Source organism: Crocodylus porosus, unplaced genomic scaffold, assembly GCF_001723895.1.
Source record: "Crocodylus porosus isolate Cpor-Errol unplaced genomic scaffold, CroPor_comp1, whole genome shotgun sequence".
Lineage (NCBI taxonomy): Eukaryota > Metazoa > Chordata > Crocodylia > Crocodylidae > Crocodylus > Crocodylus porosus.
The window spans coordinates 47041030-47060903 of NW_017728950.1; the positions used below are offsets into that span (position 1 = coordinate 47041030).

Genomic DNA, 19874 nt, shown 5'->3' on the forward strand with positions numbered 1-19874 from the left:
AAGAGGGGAGGGACCCTCCCGCCCTCCCTAATCAGAGCACCTTGCCCCCGGGGCTTGGCCCCTCAGCTCAACACCATGGAATGGAAGGGAGCTCTAGCACCCCTCCTCCCCGCCACTTCTGGCCTGATCCACTGCAGACACATGTCTAAATTTCCTCAGTCCAGAGGGGATGTCTGTACGTTACAAACTGGTTTAACCTAGCCAGGTTAGACCAACCTGCAAAGATTGAATTAATTCAAGCTCACACTTTTTGAATACCTGTCCCTAGCCCCAATGTTGGGATTGGGTCCTGGGGACCCAGCAACACTCCCTCCCAACCTCCAGTGTTTCAGGACTCCACCAGAAAGACCGGCTCAAGGCCATGTGGAGGCATCCAAGTTCGGAGCACTGACCCGAGACCTGAGGGACATGCCCATCACAAGGGCCATGAAGGGGTCTAAAGACTGCTGGATGGAACCACCAAGTTGTGCGCTTGGTGATGAACACCCGCCTGGTGCCAAGACACCGGAAGACCCAGAAGGCCGCCCAGAGATGGCTGAACATTGCAGCTCTGAACAACCCTACACAGTGGGAGGAGCTCCAGGCCCACTTGCATAGTGCACTGGAGCAAGGACCTACCACTGATGACATCTCCATCCAGGCACACTGGGAGCAACTCAAGTCTGCTGTTCAAGATGCCTGCACCCAGACTACCATGTTCATATTGCAACGGAACCAAGACTGGTTTGATGCCAATGACACTCAGATTCACAATCTCCTCGAGCAGAAGCATGCAGCCTTCATTACTTGGCACAGCCATCCACCACCTGGCAAAGGAATCCACAAACTCAGCAAAAGATAAGCATTGTACCACCAGCTGAAGGATGAGGTTCTTTGTCACAGATGCATAGTTGGACAACTGGTGGGTGGAGAAGGTGCCCATGATCCAGGGCTATGCCAACCAGAATGACATGTGTAACTTCTTCCAGGCTACCAAGACAACCTTTGGACCCCACTCCATTGGACAAAACCGATCACAGGACAGTTCCCAGCTCCTCAAGGATGATGATGCCATCTGCCTGTGTTGGAAGGAGCATTCTGAACCAGGAGTCCACCGCATCAGAGGAGACCCTGCAAGCCGTCCCACAACACCCTGTGGTGGCAATCCACCAACCATCGGAAAGCTGAAATGGGCCATCCAACAGATGAAAATCAACAAAGCCTGAGGGCCAGGTGGTATACCCGCAGAGATCTACCATGCAGGCGGCTTCCAGCTCACATCACAACTCTACCACCTTATCCTCTGCCTTTGGGATGAACAGGACATCCCTGGAGATCTCAAGAATGTGACCATTGTGACTATCTACAAGAAGGGGGACAAATCTGACTGTGGGAACTACAGGGGGATTTCCCTCCTGTCCATTGCAGATGAGCTCCTAGCTCGCATCCTCCTGAACCACCTTCATCCCATCGCTGAGACGATGCTTCTGGAAACCCAGTGCAGCTTCTAACCGTCCTGTGGCACTGCGGACATGGTTTTCATTCCCAAGCAGATCCAAGAAAAATGTTGGAAGCAAAAATCAAGAACTGTTCCTTGCCTTCATTGACCTGACCAAGGCGTTAGATTCCTTAAAATGTGAAGCTCTATGGACCATTCTCCAATGCCTTGGCAGCCCACCAAAGTTTGGGCTGCCACTGTCGTGAGTGGAGATCTGAAACTGACACATTCCACATTCAGACCAGGTTCAAACAAGGTTGCACGATCGCCCCCACCCTGTTCACCATCTATCTGACCATCATCATCCACCTCATCTGACATAATCTACCGTCTGGTGTCAGTATCCAGTATCGACAGGGCAGGAAGTTTTTCAATCTTAGGTGCTTCCGGGCAAAAATGAAATTCACCATCAAGGACATCCACGACCTTCAGTTTGCGGACAATTGCTGTGTGATGGATCACTCTGCACAGAATGTGCAAGTGACCCTAGATCTCTTCAATGCTTTGTATAAAGAGACTTGGCCTGTCCTTGAATGTTGCCAAGACAAAGGTTCTCCACCAACACTCCCTGGCCAGGTGAACATCCCTCATGCTATCTACATAGACGAGGAGGTTCTGGAGTACGTGGAGCATTTTCTGTATCTCAGCAGCCACCTCTCTCAATGGGCTACTATCAATAAAGAAGTCCAGCACCAGGTCAACTGCACCAGTGCCGCTTTCTTCAAGCTGAGACAATATGTCTCTGAAAATAGAGATCTGTGGAAGTCTATGAAGGTCCTGGTTTATAAGGCTATCATGCTGACCACCCTCATCTACTGCAATAAAGCCTGGACCACCTACCCACACCACATTAAGACCCTTGAGAGTTTTCACCAGCAGTGCTCATGTCAAATCCTGGGAATCAAATGGGAGGACCACCAGACCAGCACAAGCATCCTCCATGAAGCTGCATCCATCCCTGTTGAAGCCTTGCTCTTTAGAAATCAACTCTGATGGAAAGGCCGCTGCATCTGAATGTCCAAGAACCACCTCCCTCACCAGATTCTCTTCTCTCAGCTCTCCACTGGCCAACACTCAAAGGAAAGCCAAAGGAAACAGCACAAAGCTCAAGGTTGCCCTCAAGCACAGAGGCATCCACACCAATGGCTGGGAGGAGCAAGCTGCTGACCATTTGGTGTAGCACCAAGGCATGGACCACTTCAAGGCCCAATGACTCGATACCAAGGTGGAACGGCAATGGCAGAGGAAGAAGGAGACCAACCGGAGGCTACAAATCCCACTCCCCCATGCAAAAGACATGCCCCCATTGCCAAAGAATGTGTGCATCCCGAATCAGGCTCCTCAGTCACCAGAGGACACATCGAGCCTGAAGGACATCATCCTGGACTTCGAGGGACCACTGATGATTGCAGATCTAGGCTTGGAATTCAGCATGTAATACCATATTTACTCGTTATAAAGAAGGTCTAAGGAGCTCTGAGTCAGGCAACTCTTCAGTCATGCAGCCAATTCACATACATCCTGGCTTTCAGTATGTCCATTAGTTCTAATTTTGGGCTTCCCACACAGGTACTGCCATGCAACATGGAAAGACTTTGACAACCAAGTGTTGGACCTCTCTGGGAACTACATTATGCAAGACAGAACGTCTGCTGCCTTTCAGAGTAGCAAAGGGAAAGGCTAGGAGTAGAAGCACACATCCTAGGAATTTAGGTAATGGCCTCATTCTGCAAAAAACAAGCAAACAAACAAAACAAGTCCAGTTTACAAATCAAAATTCAGAACCAGTTGTTCCCATTTGCTCTCTCAGATAACCTCAAGAAATGCCTAGGGTGAGTGATTCTCAACATTTTTAGACTCAAGGCACCACTTGAAAAATGAAGATAAAAAGTTTATGTAATACACACATATGCATGCAGTTTCCCTTCTTTGCACGTAGAACACTAATATCAATTCTCAAACCACTGTGCTGTTATTGCTTGACAAAAATTATGCAGTCACCCTACACCACTGACCTCAATGCTATGAGCATGCAAATATATAGCGTCCTAGTAAGTACCTTCCTTTAGTGATCAAAAAAAAGGAGACAGTCACATCAGCTGGAAAAGCTATCATTACCACGACTAAGGTGAAGTATGCTTTCACTTTGTTCATACTTCCTACCTAAGTGCAATGGCATAATGAACATGGACTCAAAGTTTTCACCCAGCTTCTGCAATCAGGAACAAGAACAAGGTGCTTTAAAAAAAAGCCCCAACCAACCAAAAAAAAACAAAAAAACCCACTTCCAACCATTTGAATTTATAGATGTATCCTGGGTGTACTGAAATAAGTACTCCCTCCTCCGACTGAAGGCGAATTCTTAGCTGGCAGGTGTGCTGTAGGTGAAACTGAGACCACTCACAATTCCCATTTGTCCCTATAGAACCAGGCCAGGACAGTTACGGAATTTAACTATGTACAAATTTATTAATGTATGTACAACATACAGAAGAAAAGGAATTAAATTCAGAACGATGTCTACATACACACACTCATATACTCACACTATTTATACATATGTAAACTGCTATACGTCTGTAATTTACTTCTGGGGGATTGCTCTGAAGGGCCTCTGAACCCACACATGTAAGTAAGGAATCTGGAAGAGGTAAATACAAGTGAGTTCAGGTAATCAGCAAACACACATAGGCACACCCAGATAAATACTGGCAATTAGAGGGACGTGTCAACAATAGGGTTTCAGCAAGTTATATACGTATACACATCCACATATATAACAAATAAACAAATGGTTATTAAATGACACAATACGAGGCACTGGATACAAAATAAGGTGCATACCCTCTTTCATAATATCAATATCACTGTGATTATCAGAATCCTCCCTAGGGGCCCAGCTCCTGAAAAAGGGGAGAAGGGCGGGTCCTCAATACCTCCCTGCCCTCAGAGGCATAGCCAGGACCCTTATTCTTCAGGACCCTTTCACAGTTCCCGCCCCCTCCTCCAAGGGGTCTCCTCCCCTGTGGGAAACCCTTGCCCTGATAACTCATGACACCAGGGCCATAAAGGGGGATCAGTGCTCTTCCAAATGAACCGCTCCTTGCTGCCAAGCCTCTCAGGCCCTGGCTCCATCCCAACCGCTTGCCTGCTAGTGGCCCCGAGCAGTCACGTGATCCTGGAGGCTACTGCCTTCTCCTTGGGGTTGGAGGCCCGAGCCGCCTCATGATGCTGGGGCTCAGTCCACTCTGGAACCCTTCATGCAGTGATTGGCCCCACACCAGGGCTTAGAGACCCAAGCCACCGCTATCCACTCCCAGGGTCTGGATTTCACTGTGCACCATCCCTGTACACCGAGGCCCTGGCCATTCACCAGGGGTTACAAACACAAGCTGCCTTTTGTGGCTCCCAGGGTCCAGTTCCATGCAACAGTGCCTGCAATGTGCCCTGGCCACACACCAGGGGTTACAGACCTGAGCTCCTTGCTCCCAGGGTCTGACTCCATGCAGCGCTGCCTGCACCAAATCCCTGTGCCCCATGTACTGGAGTCAGAGCTGACCTCCACTCCCCATTGCCATGGGCAGTCTTCTGGAGCTCTCCAAAAGCAACAGGAACTGCCCCCAGTGGGCAGCTCTTCCTAGCTCTGCTCCATTTTGTCCCTTGGTGCATCTCCCCCATGCTGAGCATGCAATTTATTTTATTCACCTCAGAGGCTCTGCCCACTGGGTTCTGCCAAACCTAGTAGAGCAGGGTCTTGAACCAGGTCCAGGGCTTTTTCCCACTTCACCCTGAGCAGGGGTGAGGCAGGCCCCTCCCTGCCTTTCTCTCAATTGGTGGATGGGCTCCTCCAATCCCAATGCGGATTCTCCGAGCCCGGCATGCCAGGCTGTTCCGGTAAGTCCGCCACACAGACATTTGCTACTTCAAAGGACTGCCACTAAAATATAATGCATAACACCAAAGTACTACCTCATCTATATGACACAGAACTCTGCCATTTTCCCCACAAGAAACCCAGAGTGCTGTTGTACTTAAGTGGCAACTACAATATATGCATCATACTTTTTCTCTTACCCATCCGCTGGCAGTTGGAGAGGCCCTCTGCAACCAGTGACTGGACAATACAGGAGTTCAGAAACAGTGGTGCTTCCTTAAGGAGACAATACTCACTGCCCAAAAACAAGCCCTCCCCACATGGACAAAAAGCAGAAAAGGAGCCAAGAGACCCCCTTGGCTCAGTGGGGATGTTAAGGAACTATTGAAAAAAGAAAGAAGAAATATACAAGCAACAGATGAATGGTTTAGCAGCCAGAGAGGAGTAAACCCATATCACCAGGGCCTGCAAATGAGACACAAAAAGCCAAGCTAGCAACCAGAATAAAGGACAACAAAAAGTCCTTTTATAGATACATAGGGAGCAAGAAAAAAGTTGGGCTCCACTGTGGGACCCCTACTGAACGCTCAGGAGCAGCCCACAGTCAATCCCTGCGAAAAGGCAGAACTACTTAATACCTACTTCACATCAGTATTCCTCAAATCAAATGGGGGCTGCTCATCCGACCAGAGGCCCAGGGAATGTTAGGAAAACAACAGACTACATGAAATTGTTCCCGAACAGGTGAGGGATCTCTTACAACACCTGGACGTTTTCATGTCTGCCAGGCCAGATGACCTGCACTCAAGAGTCCTGAAAGAACTGGCTGGGCTTATAGCAGCACCACTGGCAAAATTGTTTGAGGAGTTTTAGAACTCAAGAGTGGTCCCTGATGGCTGGGAGAGGGCCAACATGGTGCCCACCTTCAAGAAAGGGAAAAGGGCTGACCCTGCAAACTACAGACTGGTCAGTCTGACTTCAGTCCTGAGTAAAATTTTTGAAAAATTTGTTAAGGAGGCCATCAATTACAAGCTGCTAATTAATAGGGTGTTAAGAAGCAGTCAGCATGGCTTTGTCAAGGGTAGATCATGCCTGACAAACCTGGTGTCCTTCTACGACCAGCTAACTAGACATCTGGATGAGGGACACGAGGTTGATGTTATTTACTTAGACTTCAGTTTAGCCTTTAATTCTGATCCCCACAGGATTCTTTCAACCAAGCTGGAGAGTACAGGGCTGGACTAGTCTCCAGTGAGGTGGGCAGACAACTGGCTTAGAAGCCAATCCCATTGAGTAGTAATTGATGCCCCTGGAGGGCCGTCTCCAGTGATGTCTCCCAGAGATTGGCGCTTGGACCCATGCTCTTTAACATGTTTACTAATAACTTGGATGAGGGGGTAGAAAGCTCAATAATTAAGTTTGCAGATGATACTGTGGGGAAATGCAGGCACATCAGAGGATAAGTTAAAGATATAGGATGACCTAGACAGATTGGATTTATGGGCTGAACAGAATCAGATGAGTTTTAACAAGGAGGAGCGCTGGGTTCTTCATCTGGGTAGGAAGAACCTTTACCATAACTACCCAATGGGTGGTAGTCCACTGGCTGGCACAGCATCTGAATGGGACCTGGGGGTCACAACAGACTGGAAGATGAACATGAGATAACAGTGCAATGTGGTTGCCAGAAGGGCAAACAGAACTCTGGTGTGCATCAGCCAATGCGTTGCCAGTAGATCCAGGGAGGTGCTCCTCCCTCTCTATTCAGCGTTCGTAAGGCCAAAGCTGGAGTACTGTGTCCATTTCTGGGCACTGCACTTCAAGAAGGATGTGGGTAAGCTTGAAAGGGTACAAAGAAGGTCCACTTGTATGTTCAAGGGCATGGAGGGGAGGCCCTATGGAGGAGAGACTCTGGGAACTGGGCCTGTTCAGTCTGAGTAAGTCAAGGCTGAGAGCTGACTCGATAGCCACCTACAAGAACATCAGGGTGAGCATCAAGATCTATGGGAGCAACTCTTCAGGAAGGCACCTCAAGGGAGGACGAGGACAAATGGGCATAAGCTAACAGAAGGTAAATCTGGCCTGGACGTAAGAAAAAACTACTTCTCTTAAACAGTCAGAAGAATCTGGAACACACTCCCAGCAGAGGCGGTGTACTCACCATCCTTGAAGGTGTTCAAGATGACACTGGACAGGCACTTTATTGAGCTTCTCTGAGCCCAATAACTTCCTGCCCGTGGCAGGGGACCAGACTTGATGATCTTGCAGGTCCCCTCCAGTCCTATGCTGCAACCACAGGGACAACAGCATCCCTTAAACAGGTGTTCTGCATGTCCTCAGGGGAGCTATGCTGCTGATACTTGGGTTCTTCATCATTTGACTACATTTGACTTCATTTAATCAGAGAGACTGACTCGTGTATGTATGTACACATTTTACTCCATTCCCAATAACAAAACATCCATATGGCAATGACTACAGCAATTGCTCATATGAAAAAATACCAAAAAATGTTAATATGTTGTTGCTGTGCAAGAATGCAGAATACAGCTGTGTTTAGCTGTGGAAACAAGGAAGCTTGCCAGTGCCATGTAAGTGATAAGGTTTTTCTATTACCCATAAGTATCATGCAAGCTACTCTAAAGGACAGTTTAAGAACCTCTGTCCTAACAGATTCCAGCCCGTGCATTTGGAACAGCAATTGACTTCAAATGAATAACTGGAAGGGTGTTTTAAATCTTTTTTAAAAATGTTATATAAATTCACTACCTCACTACAATTGATCCCAAATCACTACCATTTTTATAAAAGATTCCTTTTCAGAAGGGACCAGCATTCCCACAAAAACAAATGTAAGTCCCTCATGGAAGTTTATGCATCTCTGATTCAGTGAGTCTAAGATGGTATATGTGCACCTCTAACCCCACCTTCTGCCTAACTTCAGACTAACATAGCTAATTACCTCTCTCCCCAAATACACCAGACTGGAAGTTGCTTCCTCCAGAAAATCCCTTCTATTACTCTGCCCATTAGTCTACCTACTACACAATTGTAGGTTATATAGTAAATATTTTTTTTCTGTAAGAACACTGAAGTTGTTAAGGTCCAAATTGCTCATCTCAATTTAGACACATTGCTCACTTAACACACTCCCAAGCTTCTTGAGCGCAGGTTAGCAGCTTGCCTTGTTAAGCATTAAGTAATTAAATTTCACATACCCCGACTAAGTTTTTGTTTGTCCCGAGACAACAGCATTGAGACAATAGCATTTTCCTACCATGATTGCTAAAGAGGTACTTTACACAAATCAGCCACCTGGAGAGCAGGAAAAAGGGAAAACACACAAAGGATAAATAAAGAACATAAGAAGGAAAAGACTCCTTTGTTTGTTTTTCCTAACTCAGCCAATTTGCATGAGCAATGGCTTGATACCCAGCATATCTGCAAACCAGTAAAACAGTGAGATGGCAATACTAGTGCAGCCTTAGCATTTCTCATCATTCAATTAAGGATTTTTAGTGAGTCATTTTCCAGGGAGCAGGAGGCGGCATTATGGTATACTCCACTTTGATGAATACTGAATAAGCAGATAATTTGCTTAATTGCATAACATACCACCAGTCTTATGCTTCCACTGTAACAAACATGGGTTACGTGGAGAGACCTTTCTGCCCCACTGCCTACTCCAGCGATTTTCAACCAGGGTGCCACTCTGATGTACCATAAGACCTATTTAAGGGGGCTACACAGTATTGCACAATATTAAGTTAGCTGTGCAAATGTGTATACATGATTCACAAGATAAATCCAGAGATTTCATATAGGAATCCTTAGTGTAACAAACAGTCTGACCTGCTGTGGTCTTTCTGAGCTCTTTGTAACAGAATTGCTCTATTATTTTTCTACAGACTAAAAAAGAAAATAGCAAAAGCTGGCATTTGCTGAGGAGTGCCTTGGATCTAAAAGGGTTGAGAAAGACTAGTCTACTCTGTAAGGCAAGTGCATTTTGTTTTAGTGCATAATTAGTAAAACTGACTAAGAGGTGTCAAATTTCAAATCCTCTGAAGCAGCCCTGAACTGACAAGTCCTATCAACTTCAAGGCTGCTACTAGGAAGCACAAGTGTCCTAAGACAGTAAGAGCTTTGTCTTGAGCTTTTCAAAGTGCCTTGGGTAAGTGCGCAGCCTTTTTTTTCCATTCCCAAGCTACATACTTACCTATAGTATACTATATATTGCTTCTAAATTGAATGAAGCTAATTGACACCTTGTGGAAAAATACTCTTCACACCATTCAAATAAGAGTTCCCACATATCTAACACTGCTTTTTACTAACCACTGAGCAAAACTGAGTTAAATTAAAATAAATAGCCAAAATCAAAATGAAGTTTGTTGCATCTTAAAGGTTTAGCACCCTATTCCACGAGGGACAAAAAGGCAAGTTTTGTTTCTAAAAAAATTAGGTATTAGCATACTGATAACAGCAGTTTACGGATTCATTTTTGGAACCAGTTTAATGAGATATCTCCAAACTAAATGCAGCCGCATTAAAAATAAGTGAAAGTAGCTTCAGACACAAACACTGAGTTCCCAAGTTCTCCTGACCAGTTATGGTCTTACAACCACCTGTTTACCTTTGTTAAATGTTTTTTCTCAGGCCTGTCACTGTCTGCGAGACCATGCCCCAAAACTACCCAACATACACATAAAGAGAAATTAGGAACACAGACTATATCCACAACACTTACTGTCAAATGCACAGAGTAAATGTAGAAGAATCAGAAAAGAACAATTTTCTTCACAATCTCTTCCACTTATAATAATCTCATTGCTACTTCTGGCAAGAGAAAGTTCATTTTTTCAGAAAGCAATGGAAAAAACAGAGATGTTTAAGATGATTTATTTTATGTATTAGATTCATATCTAAGTTATGGACTACTTACTATCATATATTAACCATAAACATATATACAGTAAATCTATTATAAACACAGTTAAAGAATGTAAATCAAAGTTCTGCTGACTAAAAGCAATGTTTCCAGTAACTACCAACAGTGCAGGGCCTTTGACACACAACCAGTCAAGAGTCAATTATACTTTCACAGCACAATCAAATTCTCAACCTGTGCCAGGTGCTTCTCAGCCTTAAATGGTGCAGCAGGAAGGGATTGCAAAGAGAAATTTGTACCATTTGCAGTCTCCCCACACACTAGATTCAGTCAGGATCTGAATATTGATCATTGGAATAGCCAAGAAAAGTCCAAAAGCTGTGATAAATTTTATCCAGCTCTTTAATCCCACTCTACCCCTCTCACCAAAAAATCATAACTAAAGCTTCTTCCAAGAGGCTCCAGCCATGCTCCCTTTTCTTTGAGAATGCCAGTGCTGACAATAATCTGCAAGTGTAACAGAAATAGAGCATTATGCTATCTGTATGCCAGTCATAGATTTCCCTTATACTTAGGAAGTCCCCAGGTAATTCATTAAAATGGCTTACCAGCAGAATGGCATAATGTAGCCAGATCACATCGGAGGACCCAGCTCCAACTCTCAGTCATGGTTTTAGTCACTTTTAGTCTTGTCTACGCACTAGCAGTTCAGCTATTTCCAATTCCAGCTCAGAAGGACCTACAGTTGGAAGCCATTAACTGCAACAGGATGACTTGCTAAAACAGTGGTATCCAACTTTCCCACAGTAGGGCTGTGAGAAGTTTTGGTCGCAGATTCAATTCAGAGGAGTTTTAGCTTGATTCAGCAGCCAAATCTCTGAAACTGAATAGAACTGGGAGACCAATAAAAAGGTCTGAATCAATTTAGAAAATCTTCGGAGGAGATTCAGCGATTTGGACAGTCCCTGCTCACCACCACAGGGAGCTTACCTGGACCTGCCGGTAAGTAGTGAAGGGGGGGCAGGGGCGCTAAAGGAGAGGAGAGGGGAACCACAGTGGGACCCCATCCCATTTACTCCCCCAGCCCCCTGAATGCCCCCCGACCCCCACCCGCTCTCCCAGCCCCATCAATGTCTGCCCTGCCTGACCCCAGCACTCTAGCGCTTAAAGGGGGGGGGGCCCTGCACTCACCGGCTGTGCAGCAGCTACTAGGACATCTGGGGGCTTGGGGCAGAGCGCCCCCATGCAGCACAGGGCAGCCGCAGCCCTCACAGGTCACACCTGCCCCACCCCCACCTGCAGGCTGCACCTGCTCCCCCTACCCTTCTTGGGTCATGCCTGCCCATCCCCTGGCAGACCATTGATCCCCTTCGGCATACTGGACCCCCAGCCCCTCAGCTAGCCCCTCATCCTGACTTACCCGATATTGGACAGCCATTCTGAATCAATTTCACTTCCCCCTAGTGCCCCCAAATATTTGTACTTAACCACTCTGAGCAGCACAAACGTTGAGTTTAGTATTAGTACTAGCTTGAGTTTAGAGCAGTCGCGTATCTAGAACGGCAGTGGGCTGGACGACTGAAAGGTAACAAACCGCTCCCCCACGTCCCCCTCGCTCTCCCATCCACCCGCTTATTTGTGGCTGCCAATGCTGTCTGTCCCAGGAGAGCAGGCAGGGAAGGGTTAACCCGGTTTATACAAGGCAGGGGCAGGCAATTATTTTGGGCAGAGGACCGCTTACTGAGTTTTGGCAAGCCATCAAGGGCTGCATGACAGGCAGCCCAGGGCAGATAAATATTGATTTTGTAAAACTTTAGGGGCCCAGCAGGCTGCATTTTGCCCACTCCTGATATAAGGTGTAGCCTAGAGTGGCTGCACCTTAGTATAGGTGTTAAGCTAGATATCAGGAGGCGCTACTTCATGGTCAGGGCAGCTAGGATCTCGAACCAACTTCCAAGAGAAGTGGTGCTGGCTCCTCCGCTGGGGGTCTTTAAGAGGAGGCTAGATGAACACCTTGCTGGAGTTGTTTCACACTGGTACTCTTTCCTGCCATGGCAGGGGATCGGACTCGATGATCTGCTCAGGGCCCTTCCAACCCTAAAAACTATGAAACTATAGCAGGAGCTGGATAATGCAGATTAGAGATAATCCTTCCTTGGACTGACATAATTCTTCCTTGAGCTGCAACCAAGTGAGTAACACCAGTTTCAGGTGTTAGTGTGCGGACAATCAAGGTGTTAAGAGCTCCAGGAGCCACTTAAAAATACCATGTAACAAGGCCCTCACTTCCACCACGATGCAAAATTAAGGAGAAAGCTGACCCACACAGGGAATGGTCAGATTTGGTCCCAAATGATGAAGGACTGGTGCCATTTCCCTCTGCAGTGATGAGGTTGGTAAATATCCCTGGCTTTGACAACCAGCTCTGGGAAGAAGAGGGAAGAAGGAGCATAGAATACAAGAGGTCCCTTCCTCAGAGCATCAGGGCTTTCTGCTCTTTGTTTACGTTGGGGGGGGGGTCTCAACTACAGGGATGCAGCAAATCGCTGCACAAACCTTTTAAGGATGTCACCAACATTAGTCCCTTGAAGTGCAGACACCTGCAGGTGATTGTCATGACAGACTCGGAGGCTAAAAATAAACAACCAGTCTGATGTGGCCCCAACGAGGCTGGGATATGACTCGCATCAAAGCAGGCACAGCCCACTTGTTTACACACATGGCTTAGGCGAAAAACAGAGAACCAGCTTCATTCACAGTAGAGCGTTTTGGGCCACACCAAATCCAGACAAACAAGCTCAAATGTACCCTGTTAAACCCCACTGAATTACTGGAATTAACACTTTGCCTTGGAACAATCCAAGTGCATGCCTAGAGTGGGGGAGCATGCACTCTCGCCACTGTGCATCCCATCCATTTTAGCCTGTTCCTGGCGCTAGAACATTGCAGAGCACAAGAGTGCGGGACCAGCCAATGGGGATCAGATTCAAATGTCCCTAAAATTTATATAACTTAACTTCCATTTAAGCCTAGTGAATAAACATGTGGACCACATCTGTTCTAGGATGAGTCATGGACGGAAGGCACATGAGCCGTGGCAAGGACATGAGACACTTCACCATGGCCATGCTGCTGCACCCCCTTGCCCTTCTTCCTGCTGCTCAGCCTGGCACCAGTGCAAATGTGCCAAAAGGGAAGTCCCCCAAGGCAGAACACCCTGGACCAGTTGGGGGAAACGTGGATAGAGGGGTGAGTTGCAAAGGTGAGCAAGATCACCCTGATCATTAGGGAGATGCTTGTTCTGGATAGCCAGCCCTTTGCCCTAGTTGAGTGGCCAGGGCTCAGGTGGCTTGTAGCACTTCTGGCCCCATCTTACAAAGTATCCGCATGCACCACCTTTAGCAGGACGGGGATGCCCTCCCTGTATGAGGCATGCAGGGAGCACTTTGAGGAGCTGCGCAAGGCAGGGCCGCAGGTAGTCTTGCACTTCACCTACGACATCTGGAGCAGCTGGGGTGGCGATCATGCCTACCTCTCCCTCACAGGGCCCTGGTGCAATCAGTCAGGCTATCAGTGAGCTCTACTGCAAGCCAAGGTGCTGGATGAGTCTGTAGGGGAGGAGCAGTCCTCAGTGGGGCACACTGCCGTGTTGTGCAGAGGCCCATGTCAGGAAGCGCGCACCTTAAGACAAACCCAAGCACCGACCCACATGACAAGTTTTGCTGGTCACCAGCTTGGGGTGCAGGGCCCCAGACGACAGACTCCCCCAGTGAGATGCACACAGCTGGCAGGCTTCGTGGCCTTTCAGGGCCCAGCACCCAGGCCTGCACTAGATTTAACCCTTCTGTGCCCCAAGACAGACGCAGTTGCCCAAGGCCCTGGCAGCTCTGGAGAAGAAGGAAGGAGAAGAGGCAACTCCACACTCTCCACAATCCGAGCAGGCCAAAGGAGCTAAGCAGTCCCAGAGGGAAAAGTGTTTAGTGACCATTGTAGGCAACTCCATCCTGAGAGGTACAGAGGGCCCCATCTGTCGCCAGGACCCCTCAGCACGTGAGGTCTACTGCCTACCCAGAGCAAAGATGCAGGACATGAAGGGGATGATCCAGGCCATGATCCAGCCCACCGATTACTACCCCGTGGTCCTAATCCACGTGGGTACTAATGAAGCAGCCAGGAGAAGCCCATATCACCTGATGGCTACCACGCTTAAGGAGACGATCCTCCAAGCCCAAAGGGAGGTAATCCCAACATGGATCAAAGCAGGCAGGAGGGCGCAAAAGACCCAATGGCTCACCAAAATCATCCAGGAGTGTCTCCTAGCTAAAAGGGAGGCGTACACCCAATGGAAGGGAGGGGCCATCACCAGGGAGGATTATACTGCAGTTGCTTGGGGATGCAGGGGGGCAGTCAGGAAGGCCAAGGTGGAGACGGAACTGGGACTAGCTTCCTGGATCAAGGACAATAAGAAGTCCTTTTTTAAATACACAGAGGGCAAAAAGAAGGTTCTGGGTAAGGTAGTACCCCTGCAGGACACACTAGGAAATCTGGTGGTCACACGAGATGACAAAGCTAACATATTTAATGATTTCTTTGCCTCCATTTTCCTGAGCAGGGACCGGAAGAGCCACCCCCCATCTGGGCCCCCCTTATACCGCAGGGGAGGCGCACCTAGGCCTAGGGTTAGTGAGGAACTAGTTAGGGAACTTCTGGAGGGACTGGATGTATTCAAATCAGCTGGTCCAGATGATCTCCACCCTAGAGTACTGAGGGAATTAGCTAAGGTCATTGCAGGACTCCTCGCATGGCTGTACAAGCATTTGTGGTGCTCTGGTGTGGTGTCAGAGGACGGGAAGAGAGTCAATGTGGTTCCCATCTTTAAAAAAACGGGAGGAAGGAGGACCCGGGAAACTATAGGCCAGTTAGTCTTATCTCAATCTTGGGCAAACTTTTTGAGAGAATTATTCTGGCACATGTCCACAAGGGGCCAGCAGGCGAGATTATGCTTAGGGGCAACCAACACGGATTCATCATTGGCAGGTCCTGTCAGACCAACCTGGTGGCCTTCTATGACCAGGTCACCAGATCCTTAGACACAGGGGTATCAGTAGACATAGTTTTCCTGGACTTTCAGAAGGCCTTCAACACTGTCGCTCACCCCGTTCTCATTAAAAAACTAAGGGACTGTGGTGTCGACACAGTTACATAGGTCACCAACTGGCTGGAGGGTCGCACCCAGAGTGTGGTAGTGGATGGGTCATTTTCGACCTGGAGGGATGTGGGCAGTGGGGTTCTGCAGGGCTTGGTCCCACACTGTTCAACATCTTCATCAGTGACTTGGATGAGGGAGTAAAAACCACCCTGTTCAAATTTGCTGATGACACTAAGATGTGGGGGGAGTGGGTATCCTAGAAGGGAGGAATAGGCTGCAGTCAGACCTAGACAGGTTACAGGGGTGGGCGGATGAGAACAGGATGGGTTTCAACGCTGACAAGTGCAAGATGCTGCACCTGGGGAGGAAGAACCAGCACCATACCTACAGGCTGGGGAACTCTCTTCTCATCAGTACAGAGGCAGAAAAGGATCTTGGAGTCATCATTGATGCCAAGATGAACATGGGCCGGCAGTGTGGGGATACAGTTAGGAAGGCCAACCACACCTTGTCATGCATGCACAGATGCATCTCAAGCAGGTCCAGGGAGGTGATCCTCCCCCTCTATGCAACACTGGTCAGGCCGCAGTTGGAGTAATGCATCCAGTTCTGGGCACTGCACTTCAAGAGGGATGTGGATAACATGGAGAGAGTCCAGAGTAGAGCCACTCGCATGATCGGGGGCAGCAGGGCAGGTCCTACGAGGAGAGGCCATGGGATCTGAACCTGTTCAGCCTCCAAAAGGGAAGGCTGAAGGGGGATCTAGTGGCCTGTTACAAACTAGTCAGAGGGGACCAGCAGGCACTGGGTGAGTCCCTGTTCCCCCCAAGCACTACCAGGAGTGACTAGGAATACTGGTCACAAGCTGGCAAAGGGTAGATTCAGGCTAGATATAGGAGGCGCTACTTCACTGTCAGGGCGGCTGGGATCTGGAACAAAGTGGTGCTGGCTCCTACCCTGGGGGTCTTTAAGAGGAGGCTGGATGAACACCTACTCTTTCCTGCCATGACATGGGGTCGGACTCGATGATCTGCTCGGGTCCCTTCAGACACTACAAACTATAAAACTATAAGCACCCAGCCACCCACATGACGAGTTTTACCTGTTAGCAGCTTGGGGTGCAGGGCCCTGGACAACAGACTCCCCCAGCGAGAGACACAGCTGGCAGGGTTCATGGCCTGGCAGAGCCCAGCACTCGGGCCTGCACTAGGACACACGCAGCGGGCAGGCTTCTTGGCCTGGTAGGGCCCAGCACTCAGGCCTGCACTAGATTTAACCCCACTGTGCCCCAAGACAGACGCAGTCGCAGTCGCCCAAGCACCCACCCACATGATGAGTTTTGCCTGTCAGCAGCTTGGGGTGCAATTCCCCCCAATTATCTTCTTAAAACTTGGCAGGCTTTGTGGCCTCACCCGGGGCTACTACCCATGCAGTTTTCAGCGCCCTGTGTTGTAACACATAGACGTGACAGGAGTTCTGGTTTCAAGGATTTGGGGTGCAGTTCCCCCCCAAACCCTTGCACCGATCTTCTTAAAACTTGGCAGGCTTCATGCTCTCAGCAAAGACTACCACCCCTGCAAGTTATACCCAAATCGGAACTAAAATAACAAAGTTACAGAAATTTAATTCATCCCCCATTATAACCTATAGCCGGATCTCCGAGGCAGCTCCAAAGCTTTGGTACCACTTCAGCCAGATCCAAGTGGCAAACCAATCTGGAGCTCCGGCTCAGATCATGGCCATCTGAAGCAGCTAGATCCGAACGCAAATCAGTTCACTACCAACTCTCACAGGCCTACTGGAGAGTCATTTTTATTGTGCGCTCAGTATTTGGCACATGCAGCCAGCATCCACTTATTGTGTGACCAATCACTGAATTGCATGATTGTTCCTGTGCATGTTCAACCAGTCTTAATTTACTGCATGACTGACCAGTGAATTGCATGCTCATTCCTTTGCATGTCTGGCTGGTCTCAACATATTGCACCAGTGAACTGTGCAATATATGTAATGTGTGGCAGGGGCCTTGGGGCAGTATCTCATTCCAGACCAACTCCATAGAGGTGGGATAAAGTTAGACAAGCATTTCCAAGGCCTGCCAGACGCTCTTCATTGAAAGCTTGTCTAATATCATGCCAAAAACAGCACCATCGCAGGTCTGGCTTGTGGTATCACCCTGCAAAACCCTCACCTCTCTGGCATGGCTTTCTGGCTTGGCTTGGCTTGGCTATCCCAGCCCTCTTCTGCTACCCTGGCATGGAAGGCCATGACATGTGTCATTCAGCCACAACCTGGAAGGAAGAGACAGGCAGCACTGCCATATCTTAAATATTAACTTATCATATTGAAAGCTCAAAATGATCATATTTGCTGAAAAACAATGTACACTGATAAAATATGGTAATAAGTCATCTTCTTATTTACTTTGTATTGATCCAGTTCTCAGTCACTGCAAAGTTACAGTGAGCATCAGAGCCAAAGCACTTATTTATTTCCAGGCTAGTTGTCATAAGAAAGTGCTGACAGCAAACCTAAAAGTCAGTTAAGTTTCCCTGAGTGACTTGGGTTTTGCACATCCATGAAATGCCTCAAAAATTATGATACATACCCCTGAAACAGGTAGACTTTGAACATATTTGCTATTATTGATGATGCACCGTACAAGGGTTGAAATGATCGTGTAAAGGGTACGGTAATTATTACCGTACACTCGGCCGCAATCAAGACCTTCCCCTCCCCCTCCCGCCCGCACTAGCCTGATGAAGCCCGCGGCGCAGTGGGAAGCGCATGTGATTGGCCGTCGCCCACGGAGCTTTTTCCAATAGGAGCGATCGCACTCAGAACCCCTCGCCCCGCAGCCGCCATTGCCCCTAGGCGCAGGGGTGTGGGGAATGGTTCCCAGCTCGCTCCGGTCCCGATGCGAATCAAGCCGGCAACACCGAGTTCACATGGCCCCCCCACGGCGCCCAAACCGGGATGACGCGTCACCCTGGGAGGAAAGAGCCAACCACCCCTACCCGGCGATTCTCGAAGGCCTACTGCGCCACTCACCTGCCGCGGCACCACTTCCTACCAAGTGCAGCTACGCGCTGCGGCCAGTTCTTCCTCCCCAAGTCGCCAAAGGAAGCCCCCCCCACCCGTGAGAGTCGTCCCTGTGCGGCGCTACTGCGCATGCCCGGAGTGAGAGAGCATGCGCTCTCTCAGCTGTGAAGCTTCTGCCCGCAAAAAAGGAGGACGCGGTCTCGCAGCTGTGGGTCCTGCCTATTTAACCTGTTCCTGGCGCCGGAATGTAGTTGGTCCTGCGCCCTGTAAGTGAGGATCAGATCCAAACGTCCCTAAAATGTGTACATATCCCAAAGTGTAGACTTTAAGAACAATGCCCAAAAAAGGGGGGTTGACAGTGAGTGGTTTGGACTAAGAGCTTCGTTTGGGGCTATGATGAGACCTCACAACTTAACTTGACTATGACTTACAGAGCTAAGTTTTGTGTTCCCCAAGGTTTGAGGCCATTCAGAGTTTTTGTTTCATTCAGACAAATAAAACTCATCCTAAACAAAAGTCATCCTAAACAAAAGGATAGAAGTAGCTTTGTTCCTTTTACAACATTCACCAGAAATCAGTATTGTGGTAGGATTCCACAAAGTTGTTGAAGCCCCGTATTCCTAAATAGCAATTTCTTTTTGAAACAGATAGTAAACTTTATGCTGCAGGGGTTGACTATTCCCTGTGTTTTTTATATCTTCCTCTGATGCGCATCTCATGCTGGCCACTGTCACAGAAAAGCTACTGGACTAGACCAGCCACTCTGGCAAGTCCTTTGTTATCAACAGGCCTTAAAAGCCCATTCTTTGGAGTAGGGAACTTCAGGTCAGGCTGTTTTCAAGGTAGGTTTTCAGGGAGTGATGCATTGTAAACAGAAGCCATCCGATGGAATATTTCAACCTACTTGATAGGGTACTTCCTTGTGGGTCTGGGCTAAGATGCAGCCCCAAGAACCAAAAAAAGCTTGCAGGGTTGTAAATGACCTGCTGCTCATCTTGCTATATCTGCTACAAAAGGCTGTGGACTTTCTAAGATTGAGAGCACACTAAAAAAAGGACTAGCAGACCGAACTTTCAGTTGCCATCTCCTCCCAGTTGCAGAGTGTGAATAGAAATATGATCAACTGTAGATATTGCTTGTAGCTGAAACCAGACACACTTTTTCATTGAGCAAGGTCAGGCAGTTAGCATGCTGTGTGAACTATATTTTTTCAAAATCTATGTACATGTGCCTACATTACCAATGTGCTAGCCCAGTCCTTAATATAGCATAGCACGGGCCAGTGATATACAACTAGGTCTTTTGAAGGGTGCTGCAAGCTGTGAGGAGAAAAGTGAGGCATAAACGGATTAATTAAGGAGATAAACCCAAGCTTAGGTTTGTCCCTGCCTGGATGAGTACCCATCCTTCCTGCCAGGCCTTTCTGCAAGGAGGTAAGTACTGT

At 48.1% G+C, this 19874-nt stretch overlaps 1 protein-coding gene across 4 annotated transcripts in view; it reads right to left on the reverse strand.

Annotated features, from left to right (window-relative positions):
- The window catches only part of FOCAD (focadhesin), a 256908-nt gene extending 238385 nt beyond the window's left edge, over positions 1-18523 (reverse strand). For all 4 annotated transcript variants that reach the window (XM_019554782.1, XM_019554785.1, XM_019554783.1 and 1 more), the window contains exon 1: positions 18440-18523. The gene's annotated coding sequence lies outside the window, so the exon portion shown is untranslated. The remainder of the gene's footprint in view (positions 1-18439) is intronic.
- Positions 18524-19874: the final 1351 nt, after the last annotated feature.